Source organism: Cupressus sempervirens, chromosome 3 (assembly GCF_028749045.1).
Source record: "Cupressus sempervirens isolate cs-2001-9-10 chromosome 3, ASM2874904v1, whole genome shotgun sequence".
Taxonomy (NCBI): Eukaryota; Viridiplantae; Streptophyta; class Pinopsida; order Cupressales; family Cupressaceae; genus Cupressus; species Cupressus sempervirens.
In genome coordinates this window covers 812,524,826-812,549,539 of record NC_143120.1, presented here as the reverse complement: position 1 = coordinate 812,549,539, position 24,714 = coordinate 812,524,826, and positions in this window count along the sequence as shown.

The window sequence follows — 24,714 nt, the reverse complement described above, 5'->3', positions numbered from 1 at the left end:
CTTTCAATAATTGTTTGATCCATATGATATTTGAATAGTTCAGTACTGCTGTCACATACTTGGCTTCACCTATTGATTAGAAAATGCAGTTCCACTTCTTACTTGTCCATGAAATCAATCTCTTTCCTAGAAACAATACACCACCACTTTTTCTCTTCTTATCATCAAAAATTTCTACCCAATTAGAGTCATTGAATTCCTTTAGTTCAAATATATCACTCTTCTTATAATACAACCAATAGTCTTTTTTTCCTTTCAGATATCTCAATATTCTTTTTATTGCCATCATGTGATTTTTCTTAGGACTTGTTAAAAATGTAGCAACTATCCGAACTGCTAATGCAATATTTGGTCTGCTATAAACAACATATTGAATTTTTCCAATCATTGATTTGTATTATGTCTAGTTCACATCAGCAGAATCATCACTCTTAGATTAATTTGTCTAGTAACCATAGGTGTACTCACTAGTTTTAAATATTTCATTCCAAAGGTTTTCAATATCTCCATGATATATTTGGACTGAGTAGTGAAGATACCTTGCTTCAATTGATATACTTGTAAACCAATAAAGAATTTGATCTTACCAAACATTGATATTTCAAACTCCTTCATTTCATCAACAAAAGATTTGCATAATGCTTCATTGCCTCCAAATATGATATCATCAACACAAATTTTAGATAAAAATACCTCATTGTTCTTAATAGTCTTCAAATATAGATTGATTTTTTCATTTGTTCTTGCAAACTAATATTCACCAAATAATTATGAAGTCTTGGGCTTATTTCAATCCACATAAAGCTTTGTGCAACTTACACATCATATTCTTCTTGCTGGGATCCAAAAATCCTTTAGGTTGTTCTATATATACTTATTCTTCAAGTATCCCATTTAGAAATGTAGAATTGACATCCATTTGATATACCTTAAATGCTTTATAAGAAGAATATGCAAGTAGTGTTCTAACTCAAATAATTATTTTTTTCTTTAGGTCTGAGTACTAGAGACCCTGTTTTATTCTTTTCAATTTTTTCAATTTCTTGATTCATAACTTTTATCCAATCTTCATCCCCCAAAGAATCTTTCATAGATTTGGGCTCAAACTCACAAAGTAAGCATGTATCACTTATGATTCTTTCTTTTCATAACACCAAACTCTTTATCTCTAATGATTTCTTTAGGTGCATGATGTCTTCTTACATATTTTGCTAACACAAGCTCTTTTCTTCTTTCTTCTTCAATAGGTTAATCTTGAAAAATGATTTCAAGCTCATTGTCTCTCTCTCTCTCTCTCTCTCTCTCTCTCTCTCTCTCTCTCTCTCTCTCTCTCTCTCTCTCTCTCTCTCTCTCTCTCTCTCTCTCGCTCTCGTTCAAGTTATGGTTCATGCTCTCCACACTCGACATTTCTTTCCTATTGTTTGTCTTCCTTTTTCTATGACTCGACATCATTTAGCTATTTCTCGACTCCCAAGTCTAATTCTTGGAAACTAGTTGTTGCAACTCGACATTCCCAGTCTGTTGAGGATCTCCAACCTTATTTTCTCACATAGGTGGAGTGCTTGGAACACTATAATTCACATATATGAATGAATTTTAGTCTTTAGGTTTTGTCTTACATTCAACTTCATTTTCTTTATATATTCATCAACTTTCACATTTGCACTTTCCACAACTTTATTAGTTTTATAGTTCAAACACTTATAAGCTTTCCTCTTAGTGGACTATCCTAAGAATATACTTTCATCACTTTTAGCATCAAGTTATTCATTCCTATTATCTTTAAGTATGTAACATTTTCTTCCAAAAACTTTGAAATATTTCACATTAAGTGCATATCCATACCATAGTTTAAAAGTTGTAGCATTTGTACCTTTCTTGACCTGTGCTCTATTTAGAGTATAAACAATAGTATTTACAAATTATCTCCAATATTTTTATGACACATTCTTCTCCATCATTATCATTCTAGCATAATCCATAATTGATCCATTCCTTCTTTTAGCTATACCATTCTAAGGAGGGGTCTTAGGTGGAGACATATGTCTTTTGATTCCTTTGTCATTTTAGAATATGTTGAGCTCATTGGAAATGAATTCACCACCTCTGTCAGATCTCAAATCCTTAAGATTCTTCCCTGTCTCTTTTTCAACTCTAGCCAGATACCACTTAAATAGTTGAAAAGCATCATATTTTTCTCTAAGAAACATCACAATCATCGTTCTAGTATAGTCATCAAAAAATTGAATGAAATATTTGTCTCCACAATAGCTTCAAACACCAATAGGTCCACATAGGTCAGTATGAACCAATTCTAAAATATCATCATATGATTTGAAAAACCACTATCAATTATCCGTCTACCACTTTTTTTTACAAATATTTTATCTTTTATGTGATGCAATTCAACTTTGTACCTTGATTTGTTTAACTGTGGAACACTCAACATATTATAGTTAAGTCTATCAACCCAATAGACATTGTCACATTTGATCTTATTAGTTATTTTAATTGATCCTTTACCTTTCACAAGACATGGAACATCATTACCAAATTTAACACAGCTACCATTGTATAGCTCAATTCCCTCAAATACTCCTATTACTAGTCATGTGATTAAAGCAATTTTCTCATCTTCATTAGAATCAACTTTCATAGCAACATAAAATACCTCTTCATCATTATTTTTAGATACAATATTAGTTTCTTCTTCAACAATATAACAATATTTCTTATCTTTGTCCTTGTAGTCCTTATTCTTATTGAAGTCTTGATCATCTCTTCTTCCTGTGTACTTTCTCTCCTTCCTTTCATCCTTGTCTTCTCTATTAGGACACCTTGCATAATATGACCAATCTTGTTGCATGAATTTTTTTTTATGGGAATTTTAAATTTGTATTTTCCTTTGCCTCTTCTAATTATCCTAGCTATCAGTTTCTTAAGTTCATCAAGTTCATCATTAGAAGCATCACTATCACTTTTCACATATTTTCCTTTTTCTTTCTTGCTAAGAATTAGCTATGATTTAAAAGTAGATTCAACAGTAGTAAGAGTTCAATTATCAAAATAAGATATCTCAAAAGTGATAAGCCTACCAATTAAACCTTCCAGAATTAGGTCATTACCAAGAGTACATCTCAATTCTTGTATTGCAAAAACCCTAATAACATAAATAGGAAGTAGAGTTCTCAATAGCTTACTGATTATTGTTTCATCTTCAATATTTCATTTAGCTCCTCTAATAGCATTGAAAAATTTGTTGATTTTTGTGCAATACTGTACTATATTCTTACCTTCTATCATTCTCATTTTATCAAGCTTACCTCTTAGACTTTCTGATTTGTCTCTTAAGACATTATCATCTCCTCCATAGATGATCTTCAATTTATCCCAGATTTCCTTTGAATTATAACACTTTTTAAGGTAATTAAAATCAACATAGGTTAGGGCTAAAGTAATCTACAACATTGACTAATTATGTTCATGCTTTTCTTTTAGTTGTTGAACAGTTAGAGGGACTGTTGTTACGTCCACATATGCATTGTCTAGAAAATCCAATGCATCATCACCAATACTACCTATATGTAGCCTCATCAACTTTTTCCATGTAGGATTGTTTTCCTTGTTCAACTTTGGTACATCTCTTTTGTATACCATGATCTTTAGCTTTGAGTACCTTCAAAATTCTATCTACAAGCAGAAACTTCTTTCTACAAGCACCAACACTTTGATACCAATTGTTAGAATATTTAGAATAACTAAGAGGGGGGGGAAGGGGTAAATTAGTTATCCAAGGTCTAGATGTACCAATTGAAAAAACAAACACTTAAACAACTTTAGGTCTTATCATTTCATGGCTTGGTCTCTACTACAAACTTTTAGTAACATTAGCTAGTTGTTCACTTTTCTAAAATAACATACTTGCATAATGTAAACTTTAATCAATAAAAGATCATAATAACATTCACACAAGTTTGACACGAGGATTTATCTTGGAAACCCAATTTGGAAAAAACCACCACCAATATGTCACCAATTTTTGCTCTTCTGAAGTGAGTCATGTTAGGAGCCAACCCTATTAAAGGTTACAATACACACTGTTAAAAGTGAACTTGTTAAAGGATTTAATCAGCCTATTACGAGTGGCCTTGTTAGAGGACTTTAGAACATTCCATTATAATGTCACTTGGTTAAAGGATTTACATATATTGTTAGATCAACCTTGATTGCAAGATTTCAAATACTATTTACAATGGTTAGAAAGTAACAACAGGTTTGATCTATTAAGTACAACTCACTTTGCACGTACAGATCTTTGTTCAACTCTCATGTACTAATTTACTGTTTGGCCTCCATTGTCATCTCACTCTTTGATTCCCTTAGCAACCCTTCAAGCAAACACCCTTTACTTCTTCTCAATTCAATTAATCCTTCTACTCAGATTCACCAATCCATAACATTAGTAACAACTCCAAATCTATGGAACTTCTTCACATGCACATAGCCTCTCTACACTCTACACACTCTTACCACAAAAAGTTTGCCTTTCTACCTCCTTCAATAGGTAAAATTTCTCTTTTTTCTCTTAAACAATACCGTAGACATTAGTATTTATGATTTGATCCATCAAATACAATGAATTTGATCTCCATTCTATTTATGTCTTTTTTCCTAGAAACTTCTCTTGGAACCATCTCTTAGGTTATTTACCTAATCCTCTCATGGTATTAAATTATCTAGCTCATCTATCCTTATGTTCAACACACTTTGCATATCCCAAGAAATCAACTTAGTTGGCTAGAAATTATGATTCCTTGCAAATAGTTAAAATGTTGTTCCTTGAGCAACACTGTGTTTTGACACTCGATCATCACTGAATCACTCAATCTCTATAAAAATTCTTGTGTAGCACATACACTACCACTTGATCTATATTGATGCTCATTCAATGCTAAATTTTCTTCGCACTTACCGTGGCTCTATTGACACTAGCATCACTAAACATGTGCATCAAAATTCTTTAGTCTTCTACTTTGTTACTCGGTCAAGCCTATACATTTGATCTATCTTTGTTCACACTTTCAAGTCTTTTACATTACCATCTTCTTGTCTTGAAACATGATTTAAACAATCAATACATCTTGTCAAAGTCCAACTAATCAAGTTTCCATTTATAGTTTTCCTCTTCATAACTCAACTTTTCCTCTAGATTCTTTTTTTATGAGTAGCTTCTCAAATCCTCTTCATCAATCAAATGGATATGACACTTAGATTATATAGAATAATGTCTCACCAATAGCTTTAACATTAATGAAAACATAACAATTGTTTAAATTATAGTATCCAATAGTTCATCCCTGACATATTACTAAACAATTTCTAGGTTTTATCCTTAGTACAACTTTCATTCTAGCTTGCAAGGATCAACCCTTTTGGAGGTTGCTTGATAACCTTTTTTAGGTTTATATTTCACAAGGTATTTTATCTTCTTCTCTTTCATTTTCATATACTTTATCATTTTTTCACATCTTTATATCCGAGCTCTATATTGCATATTAATCTTGCTTAAATTATCTAAAGGTGGAGGTGAGAGGGAGATAAATTTGAGTTATTCATACCTTTCGATTTATGGTTTGTATTGATACTTCCTTTTGTATTAATCAAACCTAATAAAAGGAGTGGGACCTTGGTCTTGCCCCTTCTAAATGTGTTAGGTAATTGATTCGATTTTACTCCTGCACATTTTGGTGAACCTGACTATGTTAACCCTTTCTTTTGTGGTGTTATATTCATCTCCTTTGTTCAAATTTGGAGTTAGATTACTTTTTTTGTATCTAGATATAATTTGTATGCTATTATTTGCATTGGTGGTATTTATATCTCCTTTTTCATTATTTACATATAGATTGCATTTCATATATTTGCATTTTGAAAAATACAAACAAATTGCATCTAGTTTCTTTCATAGTGATTTCACTTCATTTAAATGGGGTTGTTATCTTTCTTTCCAAGTTTCATTCATGGTATCCAAGACGTTCCATTTCATGCTTGTGATGAAAACTTAGTTTTCCTTCCATTGATTCCCATTCCTCTTCAAAGGATAATAATTTCAAAGATATTGTTGACCAACATTTAGTGATTCATGTTATTTCTACCTTTGATAGTGATACTATTTGGGATGAGCCCTTGGATATGAATATTTAATACTCTCTCCTTCTTGAAACTTCTCTTATTCATGATTGTTCCACCTCTAATGTTTGTTTCCTTCCCTTTGTAGATGCTTCTACTACTTGGGATCAACCTTTAGACATAAATATGGATTAATCTCTTCCTAATTAGGTACCTTTGGATGATCTCATGGTTCTTTCTCCTATTTATCAACATCTTTCTAGGAATTTTATTAATATTATTCTATACATGAGGCCTTTTTGAGTTTTGTTTATCCTTTTCCTAAGAGTGCCTTAGTCATAGAAGACCATAACCTTGTTTCTCCTTCTTCTTTCTTTTGAGACATATTTAAATTTAAATTAGGTATTGTTGAACATGATAATCATTATGACCTTCCTTTAATTAATTAAAACTTAGTTCTTAAGGATCCTACTCATATCAACGTTATAAGTGGCTTCTCAACTCTTCAAGATTGGAAAATCTTAGATTTCACACCAACTTCATACATTCTCAAATTTGTGCATCAAACACCTCTATTCAATGAGTATTTTCATTTTAATTTATTTTATTTCCATTTTCCTTTAATTAAATCTAAGAGATCTTCCTTTTCGATGCTTTTTCAATTCATTGTCTATATCATATTTCATGTGAATTGTAATGATGAATGGTTACTATTTCATGATAATTTTACTTGATGCATTTGCATCCCTATTATGTTTCTCTTTGGTTTGTGACATTTTTATCCTATCTTTTGGGGGATGATTTTCTTGCTTTGTGAGTAACATAATACTCATTTACCTTGTCTCTTCAATTTGTGGGCAAGGGCCCTATTTCCTCTTTCTATCATAGGATCCATTATCTCCATATGTTGACTTATTTTGGACTTAGGGAGGCATAACGTATCCTTTTTTTATTCTTCAATTCATCAAATATACTTTATTAATTTTCACTCTTTTATTTGATGTTATCTCTTGCATGCATAAAGAATATATCATATATGGATTATATTCGAATTTTCTTTCTCTTTTCTCTCTAGGACACGTTATCTATTTTTTGTTCCTTTCATGATATCTAAGTGGGAATAATGTTGTATACTTTCATCACTTTATTTCATTTCTCTATAGATTTGTATTGTTTTATGGAATGTTCTTATAAATGATTTTTTTTCTTTGTTACATGTAGGATCATGTGCCTTTTCCTAGAAAGAATTTTTTCATACCTATGATTTTAATGTTTCTCATTCAATGATCATCTATACCTAACTTTATGTGTAATATTATTTTCTAGCATCTTACATTGTTTAGATTCAATTATCTTATGACATTTATTTCTTTTACCCTCTATATGATGCATCATTATATTCTTCTTATTGATATAGGGTGTTTTCATTTTGTGCATGGCTATCGGTTTTTGCTTATGACTCATCCTTATATTTTTCAAGATTTTGTTACATAATCCATCATCTATCACATTTTCTTGTCTTACATTTGGGGGAAAGAAGATTTGTATATTCTTTGTCTCTTTTTATATGGATCTACTTTCTTTAAGCTTACATGGAACTTGTTTATTATGTGTCATTATTATGTCTTTATGAAGAATTATGTCCTGGCTTTGGATTTTCTCTTCTACAAGAGGTGCATGTCCCAAGCCATCACCTCTTCTTTATTAAGTTAAATTATGTCCATTATATGCACTTTGTCTTTCTTGGATATTTTTATCCTTCATCCATGGATTCATACTCCTATATTGTAAGGCTAAATAGGTGCATTCTTCTTCTTCTTTCCTTCTTGGAGATGTTATCTTAATTAAATACGCCTCTTAGGTGGACATCTTGTTATTAATATTTCTCCCTTTTGAGGACCCTCTTTCTATAAGTGATCTATCTTTTTCACATTTGTCTATGTTCTTGGATTGCAAGAGTTGCTACTCTTCTTTTTGAATATAGTTTACATTATTTTTGAAGGGACATCTCCTTGTTTGAAATTAGGTATCCTCTTTCTCTTCATTCTCATACCTATTTGACATAGGCATGATAGGGGGGGGGGGGGGGGAAGGGGGGGCGGGGGGGTATATATAAAACTCGTTATACATAGTTTTTTCTTTCATGGGGTAGAAAATACAGATTTTGAGCATGGTTTAGAGTTCTTTAGCCCTAAATTCTAGATACGCTTTTGAAGTCATTTGCAAATCTATGCTTTGTTACTCCATTTATATTTTGCACACACAAATATATATGCTAAATCTCATAATGAGTAACACACATAAGCCTGCTAAATCTCATTCATGGGAAACACATCCATACATATATATGCTAAATCTTATATTTGGGTAATGCTTAACAACTCTCTCAGTCCCAATATAGGTAACACATTCAAATATAGCATGCTAAGCCTCATACATGGGTAACACATTTTCATAGGACCATGAAATGGTGATAAAATGGATGTTTATGTATGAATGGAACTTCAGTGGGTTGATTACAACACTATCATTTTTAGTAGCTCTCTTGGTGGTTTGCAGTGCGATGTGCACTCTACTAGGTGAGGATATCACTCTTTCTCTCTTTTACTTTCATGATAGTAAAGATAGATCCTCAAGCCATGTTATTTAAATATGTTATTCTTGAATTTCTTATCTCATCACTTAGGCTCTTATAAAGGATTTCCAAATATAATAATAGTGGGTGAGATATTTCTTCATTGAGGTCCTTCTTACTAATTGATTTGGGTTTGTTTTTAGTACCAACCCATTGTTATATTCTTTTAATCTTTCTTTCCACCCTCATACATGGATGTGGAGCTAAGACCCTTGGTCTTGGGGACTTGTTCTCTTTTATTAACTAATATCTTATCTCATCGCAATTCATCAGATTCCTCTTCTCTTTTTCTTCTCTCTCTACTTTACCACAAGCATGGTTTGATCCACAGTTTTGCTAAAGTGGGGGCTAAATGTACCATCTAAAATTGGATGTACTCTAATTTAATGAAGGTGTAGTATCAATTTAATGCAAGATCATTGATCTCCTTGCACCTTTCCCCCTTTCTTCCGTCTTTCTATCCTTTCTCCTAGGTGGAATTGGGCTAAAACCTAATAGATCCTTTTTAAAGATCCTATTTTCATGGCATTAAGTTCAAGGTAGAATCTATTCACCGTAGGTCCTTCTTTCTATTCATCTATCCACTTGGAATATACTCTCCAAAATGAAGTGGCTATATCTTAAACTTTGTGTGTATCTTTTGGGGATTTGGGACCCATTTTGGGACCCCAAAGCTTCTGAGCCTTGGCAATTAGGGACATAGTGAACCTCTAATCCTTCAGGGACATAATGTGCCCTTGATCCATCAAGGCCATAGTGTTCCCCTGATGGGATAATCAAGGTCACAGTGTTCCCCTAAGTGGGCCCTATTTTGGGTCCTCTACTTTGATCCCATGTTCGATTAGTTTTAAGGTACAAACTTGTAGGTGGCTTGCAAGAGGAATATATTATGAGCCCTTTATAAAACCTTGTATTTTCTTCATTTCACATTGATCAATCATACCAAGAATCCATCAAGTTCAAGGAAAATGACCCATGCTCTTAAGCCCTCAAGTTCTCAAGAATTCTTCAAGAATTCAAGCTATCTCTCCAATAAAGATCAAGGATTCGTGCATTGAAGCTATTGAAGGAGTTTGTGCAAGATCATTTCAAAATTCAAGATCTCCCTTCATACATTCAAGATTCTTTGTTACATCTTGTACATTCATCCTCTCAAGATCTAAATTCATTTCAAGCACATTCATACATGAAGGTTTTGGTTTCACTTTGATTTCCTTTCTAGGGTTTTGAAATTGAATCAAGGCTATTGCATCTACATACTTGATTACATTCCAAATTCAAGATAATATTCATAGATTTAAATTATTTTTATGTTAGATTTATCACTATCACTTACAAGCATTCTATCTTTATTTCAATTTAAGGTTAATTCGTATACTATGGTTTGATTGAGGCAAATCCCAAACCCACCCCCCCTTTAAAAAAAAATCCCTTATTTTGCAGGTTTTAGATCTCATATTGGCAAACAAGTTGTAGATATGGATTCACTTTTCATCATTTATCAAAACTACAAAATCAAAATCAACATGGCACATTGTCATTAGGGGCTTCTGTACCCTTGATGATCCATTTTGCCCCTAAAGATCCAATTTTCCCTTGATAGTTCATTGAACGATTTTTGGGTTTTGTGCATAGCATATGTTTTAGTATAAAAAGAAAGAATCAAAACTTTTAGAGGTATTTTGACAACCCATTTTTAGGTTTGTATCTCACAAGGTATTTCATCTTCATCTCTTTTACTTCCATATAATTTGTCATTTGGTCACATCTTTACATCTCAGATCTATTTTGCATATTCTTCTTACTTAAACCCTCTTAAGGTGGAGGGAAAACATAAATAAATATGAGTTATTCATCCCTTTTGCATTAGGGTTTGAATTGATACTTCCTTTTGAAATAATAAAACGTAATAAAAGGGATGGATCTTGGTCTTCCCCCTTCTAAATGTGTTAGGGTGATTGATTCCATTTTACCCTGCACAATTGCCATGCATCTGACACTTCTTACAAGACTTAGGATATCTAATGGCATCTATCTGCATAGTAGGCCAGTAATAACCACCCCTTAGCAACTTTTGAGCTAATGTAAGACAATTAGAGAGAGAAATACAAACACCCTCATAGACTTCAACTAACACACATTCAGATTTGTCTTTCTCTAAACACCTAAGAAGCATTGGACATCTAAACCCCTCCTAAACAAGTCACCAGAGATGAGGGTATAATGAGAGGTATTATGAAGGAGGTGGTTTTTCTAATTATGATTTAGGCCATTAGGAATGATGTGATTGTGAAGGAAGGAGTAAATGTTAGCATAGCAAGAAGAATCTCAATCAATGATAGTGCAAATGAAATGGTTTTTAGGGGATTCATATGTAGGGTAATGTATTTCATCCATGGGGAACTCAAATCCTAACTCGTACTCTAAAAAAGAAAGATAGTGCTAAATATTAAAAATAATTTAACTACTAATTTATTACTATTGTATAAAAAAAATCTCTTAATCGAGTGGACCTAACAAGTTTGTAAAGTCCTATATAGTAGCATCAACTAGTGATGTTTGTAAGTCCTTTAGAGCAATCCACTCTTTAGACAAGATCAATAAGTGATAAGGTCTAGATGATCTTTGGTTAAAATCCTCTAACAAGGTCACATTAATGATGTGTAGATAACTTGTAACAAGGTTGGCTCTTAGTTGAGCTCACTTTAGAAGAGTGAAAATTTTGGGTTGTCAGGCCTAGGTGTTTTTTCCTTTATAGGGTTTCCATGTTAAAAACCTTGGTGTCAAATGTGTCGATGTTGTTATGTTGCAAGTTGATTTAAATGTTATATTCATTTTACTATAGCTCAGTAATAAACAAGTTAATGGTCGATAATAACTAAGTTATATTATTATTAGTCACTTATGGAAGAACAATGAATGAATAATTTTGAGTAAAGTGATTGAGAAAGTTAATAGATGATTTGAATGAGTATACACAATGATTTACTATGATGTTTATGTATGTTTTTTGGCATTGAAATTGTTTAAAAGGACTATAAGGCTATTGAACACAATTGATTCATCCCCCTCAGTTATCTAACAACTAGTATAAGATCATAGTGCTTGGAGAAATAAGTTTAAAGGAACTCAACCTAAAGATCACAAGATGTATAAGAGAGAGGTAACATGATTGAACAAAGAGAAATTCTCATCATGGAAAGATAGAATGAAGTTGCATCTATTTGGAATTGAAAATATTTTCATACATTAGTTGGAACATGAATTTACTACCCTTGTTAGTCCATTGACTATGGAGCAAATAAATGAAAAGAGGACTCACAATAGCATGATGATTGAGATTACTTCTGCACTCAATGATGACAAGTTTGATGATATCAAGGATCGTAATACTACTAAAAAAATGTGGGATAAGATGACACTTGTACATGGAGGAGATGATAATGTAAGGAGAGCTAAAGCTAAAAGTCCTAGAGGAAAGTATGATGACATGAGAATGAAAGAGGTGAGAATGTTTCTCAGTATGTAAACCAAATTAAGGAAGTTGTGAGCACAAACAAAGCTCCTGAAGGAGCTACTAGTGTCTCTAAAATCATAAGTAAAGTTTTTAAGAACTCGTCTACCTATTTATGCCATCCAATTTTCTACAATTCAAGTAGTGAAATCTATGCCTGGTAATGTATTGACACTTGACAATTTAGTTGGTTGGTTGATTGCCTTTGAATTGAAAAATTATGAAAACAACATGGCTACAATTGGAAATGATTTGAAATCTTCACTAACCATTGGAAGTTCCAAGAAAGAAAATAAAAGTAAGGAAGGAAGTGAATCTGAATCTAAAGCTGATCTAGATAGACTTGAAGCATTGCTTGCAAGAAGGTTGTTAAGAGGTAAAGGTAAATACAAAGGTAGACTACACCTGATTTGTTTTAAAGGTAATGAACTTGGTCACTTTTCTACTCAATGTCCTCACAAGAGTAAGAGTAACATACATGATGAGAAATATTTCTAGTATAGAAAGAACAAGGATTACAAAGACAAAGGGGAAAATCCCAATGGACAAAGGTATGAAAGTGAAACTTCCCTTATTTCACATGTTAGCAAGAATGATTCATGGATTATAGATAATGGATTCTCACATCACATGATTGGTGTTGTAAGTAAGTTTGAATAATTTGAAGTAACTGATGATGGTGGAACTGTAAAGCTAGGTATTAATGTTCCATGTATGATGAAAGATAAAGGATTACTAATGTTGAATGATAAGATTATATGTGATTATGTATATTGGGTACAAGAACTAATATATAATCTTTTGATTGTTGCTCAATTGAACAATTTAGGTCACAAGATGGAGTTTCAAAATAGAAAAGTCATAACCATTGATGATAAAGGTAATCTAATTAAGACTAGAAATAAAAATAGAGGTAGGTTATTTTACCTTCATACTACTATTGAGACATTCTTATTTGCTAAATTTGAGGATGTATGGTTATGGAATTAAAGGTTTTATCATGCAAAATTTGAGAACATGGTGAAGGCCAATAGAAAGAAAAGAGTAAGAGGCTTACTAAATCTACAAATGCCAGAGAGTGCTATATAAAAATAATTCCAACTCGTTAAGATGAAAAAATATAGTTTTTCAATTAAAACAAACACTTCAAATGATATAATGAAATTGGTGCATACATATCTATTTGATCTAATAGGTATTGGCAATTACTATGGTGACAAGTATTTCATATTGTTTGTTGATGATTATTATAGAATGATGATTAATATATTGATGAAGGTGAAATCACATGCTTTTGATATGTTCAAAGGGTATAAAGCTAGATTTGAGAAAGAAACTAGAAAATCTTTGAAATGATTAAGATCTGATAGAGATGGTGAACTTATGTCTATTGAATTCACTAAATTTTGTGTTGAGAATGTTATTAAAAGATAGTTATTTGTACCAAGGACACCAAAAAAAAATGGAATCACTAAAAGGGGAAACATATCAATTATGAATTATACAAGGATAATAATGATTAAAATAAAGGTTGCTCTAGAAATTAGTACTACAGTTTACACTATCAACCAAGTTCAATGAAAGAAAAGAAGCAAATAAGACACACTATGAAATTTGGTATGATCATGCACCGAATGTAAGTTATTTCAAAATCTTTGGAAGTAGGTGTTATATTCACAAGGATCCAAGGAATGGTAAATTTGATTTTAAAGGAGATGAAGGTATATTCTTTGGTTATTCATCTAAAAGAAACACTTATAAATGTTTGAAAAAATCTACTAGCAAGATGATTGAAAGTGAAAATGTAAGGTTTGATGAGTTAATAGAGAAGAACAATGTGAAAAGAAAGAAGGAACCTAAAAATTACAACAAGTTTGTATATATCTATGAAGAGGCACCTGATACATTGCTTGAGTTATAACAGAGATCCACCAAGCATCAATCAATAGCTCTCGAGTTACATAATACTTTACTTGAGCATCAAACAATATAACTGATAGGCCAACATTGGGACAAATAATAAGAAAGAATTAACAATTTGTAATGAATTTTAGCTTGGTCTATTAATGTCAATTTGGGGGTGTAAGCTTGTGAAAGGTGTCTAGGTAACATCCCATCAAGGGGTGTAGGTGATGAGTTGAGAGATTATGGATGCAACTATAACACATAGAAATAAACTTGCAAAAAACCAAAATAAAATTGGCGACATGAAATGTCACTTCTTGGCAATAGGAACTATCACTCCCTAGTGACAAGAACTATCATTTTCTAGTAATAAAATTTTTAATAGATCTAATAATTCAGAAAATAAAACTCACAAATCCAAATAAGACTAATCTACAAACCTTAAAATTACATAAGGTTTGAATGATTAATTTGATAAAGAAATAATTTCCCCAATGCATATTTGGTTTAACTTTCTACTTCATTTCTCTGATTAAATTATGACAAGAACTACACAAAAAAAATTCTAAAATAAAACAAAAGATTTCTTTATCATACCAAACTTAATCTATTCTTCAAGCCAATCTTAAATCAAAATTATTTCATCAAATAAGAATTCATGAAATTTACATCACACAAATAGAAGCTAAAACAAAATAACACACAAAAATATAAAACATCACCGAGCTTCTAAGGAGTGGGCCCTTGCTCCTAGTCTACATGGTGACAGGAATAAAAAGCTTCCTTATGCTAGTTTGATCAAAAGAACTAAGTCTTTGTTCCACTTTAGAAAATAATACCATCTTCTTCAATTAAAATCTGTAATATACAATAACCTACACTGCTGAACTACTCCTCATCTACATTATGTTTCTTATATAAGTAGCTATAAAAAATACATTTTTAAAAATAGTTTATTGTTTCTTCCTACAACTAGAAAACTAAATAATATAATGGTCTACATAAGACCTTTACTTCTACCCATCGATTTAAAACAAGATTGTTATAACAAAATCCATGGTATGAAATCAATCTTAATTGTATATTGAGTTGGAGAAGTTATACATTCAATTGGAAGTATGGCCAAAACAACAAAGAAATATAGGATGAATAAGAGCCAACCAAATTCATTATGAAATCTTGGTCGTAATAGAAAATTATGAAATTTTATGTGTAGAAAACTATCTATAACTTTATTTTCCTTGATCATATGAACATATTTCCACATGACAATTTAATTGGGCCCATTTTGCACAATACCCAATTCTCATAGTTTTGATATTTTGCCTCATTTTCCAACAAAATACAACACAAAACTGACTGCCCTTGTTTTTTTGTTGGGGATGATGTAAGAAATAGGAAATGGTTTATTATTTTTATTTTCTCCAAAGTTGGAATAAATCATCCCATATGCTGAACTAAAACGGAAGCATCTAATGCAAGAGTCCATGTGGCAATAACAAGTGACAATAAGGTTTCTACATAGAAAGTGATGGGAAGCTTTCATGTTGCAAGATATATTCTTAAAGGCATAATAATGCTAATTAGTAAAAAAAAACCAATAATTTAATTTCATTTTTTAATCCCAAAACCATATTAAATACTACTTATATATGTTGGAATTCTTTGGAATAACCGATAGGGGCGATGAATCAATTATCCAAGGTCTAGATGTACAACTAAAACTTTTCAATACTTAGTAGACCCATATCCATAAAACCTTAGGTTCTCACACATGACACTAGATATCTCTCTAAATAGAGAATTAAGATCTTTTATCGCTTAACCACATTAGGGTTAGGTAGGATTAGCTAAGATATAATGAATCTACCCACTTTTCCATTTGGTTCATCTAGAAACTTCTTCTACAATCTTTCTTAAATTCACCTCAGAATGGTTTTCCTTGAATTCTATGCCACCAACTCATCATAGTTATCTTCCACATGCTTCACATAATTTAAGAAAATAAAACAGTCAACTCAGATTTGTCAAATCTTCGATTTAACATAGTTTACTAGCACTTGACATCAATATGCTATTACTCAACATCTATATTGTTCTCTTGACAAACACTAATTCACTCAGAAAATACTAAAGTTTACTGATGCTCAACATCAACTAAACTTTACTTAGCATATACTAACAATCGCTCAGCGTGAATTGTTTTTCATCTTTGCTCGACATCTCTTGATTTTCACTCAGCTTCCACTGATCTCTTTGTTCTCTCAACAAACACTAATTCACTTGGAAAATACTAAAGTTTACTGATGCTTGACATCAACTAAACTTTACTAGGCATATACTAACAATCACTCAACTTGCATTTTTTTTCATCTTTGCTCGACTTTGACTTATTTTTGCTCACCTTGCATTGACTGCTTGGCAAGGCTTGATTGACACTTTTCTTACTTGATCATTTCCCAGTCTTAACTTGAGTAATATTTCATTTTAGACTTTAAGTAGATAAACAATACACTATAGTATCAATGACTTACTTCATCTTAGTGCTTCTTTTACATACCAAATAACTCAACCTTTCTCTAGGTGCTATTGTTATTTCTTCTTGTCAAATCCTCTTTATCAATCAACTAGATGATATCTTTCAAACCAAAAAATAACTGTCTCAATTGCAAGTAGCTAGTTTGACATCATTGACAAAATAATGAGTGTTCCATTACAAGTTCTTCATTTCAAAAAAATCTCATATCAACAATCTCCTTCTTTGGTCTTGATGGCAAACCAATACAAACAACAATACCAAAAAGAAAAAAAAATCTTTGAAATTTCTCCCTCTATCAATGTAGTATATGTCCTTCCTCTGTATAGGGTAATGTGATATTTGTCAAGTTTTGTGATAGGGACACAACCCAAGAACGGAATGGACACAACAGAAAAGGGAAATTGTATTAATTGAAAAATAAGCTAGTACATTCAGTACAGAGAAAATAAACTTCAAAACATGCCCTAAGGGCTTACAATAGCATAAATGTAGAGATAATTTCTCCTTTCAGTACCTCCTCTCAAACTCCACTCTGAACTGCCTTTTACAATGCTAGAAATCTCCTTAAATAGACCTCGAAGGGTTAAGGACTAGGAGTACATTCTAGAGAGTGCTAGTAGGCATCCACCGACCAAATAGAATGTTCCAAAAGCTATGTTAGAAGTCGATGCAAATCTAGAAGAATCTAGAAATGGTAACCGAAATTTCAGGAGGCATAACTTTTGAACCATAGCTCCGATTGACGAACCATTTACATTTTTGAAAAGCTCTCGAAGCACTCTATAGCCCTATGGACAAGATTCACTCGTCCCTCATAAGTGAATCTCCTTTATCATGAGATTAAGTCCTATCAGTTGACTTAAAGCTCATACAAAATCTTCTCATTAAGTAGCTTGAGTCCTCTCAAGTGTTGACTGGACACATGAAAGTATCTCACTTTTTTGTAAGGCAAGAGAGAGAAACTCATTAAAAATGGGAGCCACCATTGTCTTTCATTTTAACTCTTGTGTACATAGTTGCATTCAGACCCACTGGCATCATCCATGTGGCCCAGTAATACTTCTAGCCCTGATTGACTCCTTAGGTCTCACCAAGCATTTCCTTCACCAAAAAATGTGACATGCATCAAAATCTTTCTTTTTGCCAAGGTAAGAGAGAGACGTTCATGAAGATGCAAGAGCCATTCGATTTAAGATAGTTGGTCCATTTGTAGAGTGTATTCGACCGTCCCTAAGTCCACGTGGCGTCATTGTAGGCCTTTCCTTAATGATTTTTTCTTTCAGACCCTCCATGTCTGATCCATGTTGGAATAACATAGACTAATGAAAGTAATAATAATTCTTTTGACTAGACAGGTCCCACTGCATCCATCCAAGCTTAGGTCACTGCCATGTGTCAAGATCTTTCTTTTTTCACAAGGAAAGAGAGAAGTTTGCAAGTAAGTGAGAGCTATTGATATCTCAACTAGAAATGTAATGAGATTTGAAAGCTTTGGCCCGCCATCAGACATGTTTTTACATCTCACTTTTTTGTACTGATCTCTATCAGGCCTCATGAAGATGCACTGTCTTTTGGATCGTATCCCCACCTTTCTTGCAAACATACAAAGGTAGATTGGTTATGCACTAAGGTTTTAATATTGAAAAGAATGTGGACCATAGGTAGATGACTTAAAGAAAATTTGTGAGTAGCTAGGGAACTAAAAAGGGGCCAACTACATGCTATGACACCCCTTTCTTAAACATATATTAAATAGAAGTTATTTTCATGGGTTACAAACTCATGAAAAAGGAAAAAGGATGTCACTTCATGATGCACTTAAGTTACTAAAAAATTAACTTCAAGATATAAAAATTTAAGGGCTTCCACACATTTTTCTAGGGTTTTCACTTTAGGGAAACTTTCACTTGGATAGGCACAAAAAAACCCTAGTTCAAAACAAGCACACATAATTTTTCTTTTCCAATACAAGGATTTTGTGAATCTGCAAAAAATACTGCCAATAGCAGCTCTATTTGTGGATGATGAATAATTTATGTCCATGCAAGAGTCTAGAATCACTGGGAGAGAAGACCACACATTTGACAACATTTTGGAAATCACAAGGTAGAACAAGAAAACAACACATACCAAAAAGAAACAAACAAGACTATATACAAGGAAAACCACAATAGGAAGGAAAAACACACCTATACATTGTATATGTGGAATGTGGCCGTAGAGTTCACACACGCACACTTCAACATAGTCCTTGTATACAAATTCATCCTAGAATGAACATGAGATTGTTCGCCCAATAGGAGTCATGCAAGCCGACCTGTTGCCTTCTATCTAGAAGGGTTTTTCCTATTTATGCTCTCAGATTTGAGGTGCAAGCAACCAAACTATTCTAGAACGAAGGATTTAAATGCAATTAAGTGTATATAAGTGTGCAATTAATCTAAAATGAAATATGCATTTAATCTAAGAACATATAAAATAAGCTAGACTATATGTATGCATATTAAAGCTAAATGATGTTAAAGCTAAAACAATGAAAAATCTATGACAAGATTGAGTCTGCAATTTGACAGCAATTCAATATCATCAAAATCCAACCTTTGTAATGAGGAATTAAGAGTCTCTTAAATAGAATTCAATTAATCCATCAATGGTTGAGATCAATTCAGATGAACGGTTGAGATCAAGAGGAGATTCAGTTAGAATGGAAACTTCCTTAAGAAAGGGGAGTTAACTGAGCTTTCCATGAGTGAAATAAGGAATTAATGGATTTCATTCCTTTTCTAATTTCTATTAACTAAAGAGTTTCCCTTTTCAAATTGAAGAGAAGATTTTGTAGATATTATTTAATTTAATAAGTAAGACATGACCTCATAAATGCTTTTTTCATTTAATTGAATATTCTAATTCAATTAATTAATAGGCATAATTATTAAATTAAATATTTTAATTCCTTAGTACATTAGCCGTAGGATATAATTTAATTTAATTAAAGTATCAATACTTCAAATTAAATCAAATCTTAATCAATAGGTTTAATACGACTAATATGAGCCAATACTTTAGGAATTAAATAAAGAGTATAATGAATGCAAATTTAGGGTTTTCTACATTTGACAATTAAGTCAAGTAGCAAGTTGTAGAATAAGAATTGCCTAGTGACATAGGACTTAGGATTGATTGAAATAGACTAGAATTTGTGATCATAGAGATGAGCCAATTTTGGGGTTTTACATTTTTGCCCTCTTTGAATGAATGTGTGAGCAGCACGTTCAATTCAAAGAAAATCAGAAAGCATGATGCAAAGATCAAGAAATGAGATTGGGTTTAAAGTTAACCATACAGAGACCAATTGATAAGCTTTTAAGAACCATCTCCAGAGCAAAGCTTAATCCCAATGAACCCAAGTAGAGCACCTAGATACCTAAATTGATAAGCATTTTAAAGATTTCCTTTAGAATGAAGTTTAACCTTTAAGGATCTAGACAAACAATCTAGATACCTGAGATTGATAGAGTTTAAAAGATCATCTCTAGAATAGAGCTTAACCTTTAAGGATCCAGATAGAACAACTAGATACCTGAAATTGATAGCATTTAAAAGATTATCTCTAGAACAAAGCTTAACCTTTAAGGATCTAGATAGAACACCTAGATACCTGAGGTTTGATAAGCATTTAAAAGATCATCTCCAGAACCAAGCTTAATATTTAAGGATCCAGATAGCACACCTAGATATTTAAGATTGATAAAAGATAGCAAGATCGAATTATGAGTCATAGAATCATCCCCAGAACAAGGCTTGATCCTTAGGAGTCGAGGTTTAGATTCTCCTGATACCTGTCCATCGAACTCTAATAATAACTGCTATAAAGTATGATCAACCGATGACAAGATGAAATAGACAACAAAGATGTTAGATAGAGGAAAACAAGATTTCCCTAGTGATGAGATGCCTCAAATGGTGAGGACATAAGATGGGAACAAGATGCCATGAGTAATGAAGATTTAGATTGATTTGGAATTCAAGTTCAATGATGTAATCATCCTGCCCCCTCAGGAGCGAAATTGAAAGATGATACACCAAAAATATGATGTAAGGAGTATGTTGAGAGATAAAGCAGAGAAGAGATTAGAATTATCAGAAGAAAATTTAGAGTCAATTCAACATGATTTCAAGGTCCAGAAGACCAAGTTTGACCAAAAGTTGACCAAAGTTGACTTTTTCAAAAATAATATTTGAAAACATGAAGAATTTTGAGTTGAAAAGATTCTAAGAATCATAAAGTATCAGAAAAATGTGGACTGCACAACCGTTCAATCATGTTGGTCCCAAAATTTTAAAACGTGTTTTTTTTTAGCCACTTAAGTGTGTTGGATTTTGAATTCAATTCTAAAAAAATGGGTTCAGAGCAGCCAAAGTAGCCAAGAGGGTGATTAATCAATCATTGGTGCAGTCATTGAGAACATTATGCTTTGAACAAGCCAGCAACCCCTCATTACAGAAGATGAAGTATATTTGCAATTGAATCATATGTCGAACCAAGTAATGCAATACTATGCGATATGCAACTCTAAACTAGATGCAACCCTAGGTTTGGTTACCGAGTCTCAACAATTATCATCACTAAGCATATAGCCAAAAACCATAGATGTCATACAATTCTCACTGACATTGCAATCATGAGAATATGAATAGGAAATCTATTCTAGTTTTGTCAAAATTAAATGTAAGCATTCAAGACACAAGAAGCCAAAATGACTAGAACATTTATCCCTTTTGATGTAGCAACTTAACATAAGCATCAGAGCATAAACACTAGGATGACCAGAATGTCGCTTGCATGTAGACACACTGAGCACATGAGAGATCCTTCTTATGCTAAGTAATCAATAAGTTTTCTATTTACAACGACCCTTGCATTTGTAACCTCAGACAAAAGCATGTTAGATATACTCATAATGGCCCATATGTGCACTTAGCAGGACAAGTATCAATATTTACTATAGCATAAAGAGCTCAATCCAACAAACAAGGAGAAGAACCAACATTATTGATATATTCGTATAAAAGGAGTCGAGGTAGACCCAACCATCCAATACGAGATGGAGGCTCTTATAGTGGACACCCCTCTTATAGGAATATGTCAACTAATTGGAACTAAACCATGGATAGAAAGAAAAGAAAAGATCATGCCCCCAATCATTACTTCTCTAGTCAGAAATGACATCATCGAGTTGCTTGAGGAGACACGATAAAGCAAAAACAAAGCAAACCAAGAAAATGCTTAGCATATCCAAATAAGTGTGTCGTTTTGAGTTCAATGTTTGTCATGGGATTGATGTCAAGTGTCAATGTCCAAAATATGGATGAAATAAATCTCTTCAATAGGGTGACAACAGTAGGCAGAAGGAGTCAGAATGACTAGTGACTAAGGTCAAAGAGGAATCTTTGAGGTGAAGAACCTAAAGAGGACTGAGTGATAGTAGATAGACACATCCAGAATGACTAGTGACTTACACAAGAGAGATCTTCCATAAAGGAATCTTGGAACATGACTCAAGCAACAGTAGGCAGACACAACTAAAACAACTAGTGACTGTTGCAAAAGAGATTTTATGAGGAGAATCTTGAAAAGTAGTGACACTAGTGACAGTAGGAAAATGTAGTGAGGACTACTGGTGATTTTCGCAAAAGAGATTCTATGAGGAGAATCTTGGCAAGAGTGACACTGACGAAAATAGGTAGACACAGCCAGGATGACTGGTGACTATCACAAAAGAGATTCTATGAGGAGAATCTTGGCAAGAGTAACACTAGCGATAGTAAGCAGACCTAGCTAGGATGACTGGTGACTGTCACAAAAGAGATTCTATGAGGAGAATCTGAAAAGAAAAGTAAGAAACAATAAATAGACACAGTTAGAACAACTGGTGATTGAAGCTTAAGAGATCTTTTGCAAGAGGAATGACACTTTTTCCTATTTTTCAAATTTTTGTATTTTCGTATTTTCCATTTTTTTGTATTATTACCAAGGCACCTATTGCTAGGTTTTCACCAAGATAATAGATTTTTTTCAAGACTTTTTGCAATTTTTAGACTTTTTCAAGATATTTTCAAATTTTAGAACTTTTTTAGAGATTACAAGCTCTCAAGAAGAATTACCTTGATTTTGTTCCAGTGTCTAGCAAGGTGTAGGACAAGATGTAGTAGCAAGCTGGTCAATAAGTGGAGATGGATAGGCAAGGAGTATGAAGAAATGGATGTTACTGTCAAGGAAAGTTTTCACAAGATTACCCAAGCTAGGGAAAAAAATATAACAATATAAGCTCATGGTGTAATGAAGGGTATCATGTAAGTAATCCAAGAAAAATGACCATGTCAAGAGATTGCTAAGAACTAGATTTTCTTCTTTCTTTTGTTGATCAAGACCAAAGGGTTAACTGAATAGGATAGAACAGTTTGTTATGGAGGTTATGAGTGAATGAATTTGGGAATGAGGACATATGAAGGATAAGAAAGATCATGATAAGATGTCATGGATTGAAGAATTATGCATGATGCCTATTTACTAGGTTTTCATCATGGTACTTGTCCAAGGTTTTTCTTCAAAGATATTTCTAGATTTCTTGGGTGTTTGTGAAGTGTTCCCAGGTATCTTGGATTCAAGATCACAAGAATTTGATTTTTGGTTTTTATAGGAGGAAGGAAAATTTTCTCTCAAGGAGAATTTGTTCGATGATGTTTCATCTTCCTCCTTTAGTCTTTTAAGTTGAGTGCTCATTGATTGGATTTGTTGCTTCATGTTTGCAATAAGTAGCTTTTCTTCCTCACTAGGAATATTGGATTTAGCACATTTGTTGTTAGCCATTTTGATGTACTATGTTTCAAGTAGTGACAACCAAGTTTTAGAACATAATTCAAGTTGCAACAGTCATAGACAATGATGAAAAGAAAAAGCTTAGACAAGGACCACACTAGAACGTAGCCTCAAAAAAGAAAGATAAGTGTGTTGTATACTAAGGCACGAATAGTCTGATTTGAAGGCTAGAACAACCAAAGATTATGACTATCGTAATGTGGTGTATGACAAGCACTAAATAATGATAACCAAGACAATCAAAAGATGAGACTAGTCAAAGTACGGGTCACAAATCTTTAGCTAAGAAAAATGCCGCTATTTGGGACTATTTTTCAGACAGAGAAGTAGTAAATTGATGCAAGAAATAGACTTGGTACAAAGCGCATATAGCTCTTATAGACTAACTTCATAGTTCAGACTCAAGATCTCGTGCAAATATCCTCTGAGAGGTGCATGATAAGGTGTACAGGGTCGTGCGAAGACTCAGGATAGCATAAGAATTTTGCGTGAGGATGTGCTCTAGACCGCATAAAGAAGTACAAAGTTGACAACAAAATATGGACATTTGAGGAAAGATCTCGCGTAGAGATGTACAACTATTCATGTGAGAACCTGGACAAAGCCATGCAAAGAAGTGACAAGACAAAATCTACTTGTGCAAAATTTTGAAAATTGTGTGCAAAAATGGAGACTAGACTGATAGCAGACTTAGAATTCAAAGAGATTTTGACAGTTTTGAACAGTTTCAGATAGATTAGACAGACTAATTGGACTAATTTGTTGGACAAATAGCAAGGTTAACTCAAAAAAAAATTTAGTCTCAATCAAGGCAATTTTTTTTTGAACAAGACAATGGGAAGCAAGCAGTAGTCAAAAACAATCCCACCGAGGACAAAGCAACTCAGAAGGACAGGGGAGTCTTGAACTTTGTTAGTTGTAGATAGATTTGGAGTTGTTTATGACTTGAGAACAAACACGCTTTATCTCTAGAAACAAAAAATGGTAGAGAAGGAAAAACCTTTTCCCCACAACTTATGCGCATGCATGTACCTCATACAGCCATGTCACCCCCTAGAGGGCGCCTATGCTTTTGGTATATTCAAAGGACTCAATAGTATACATTGAATGAG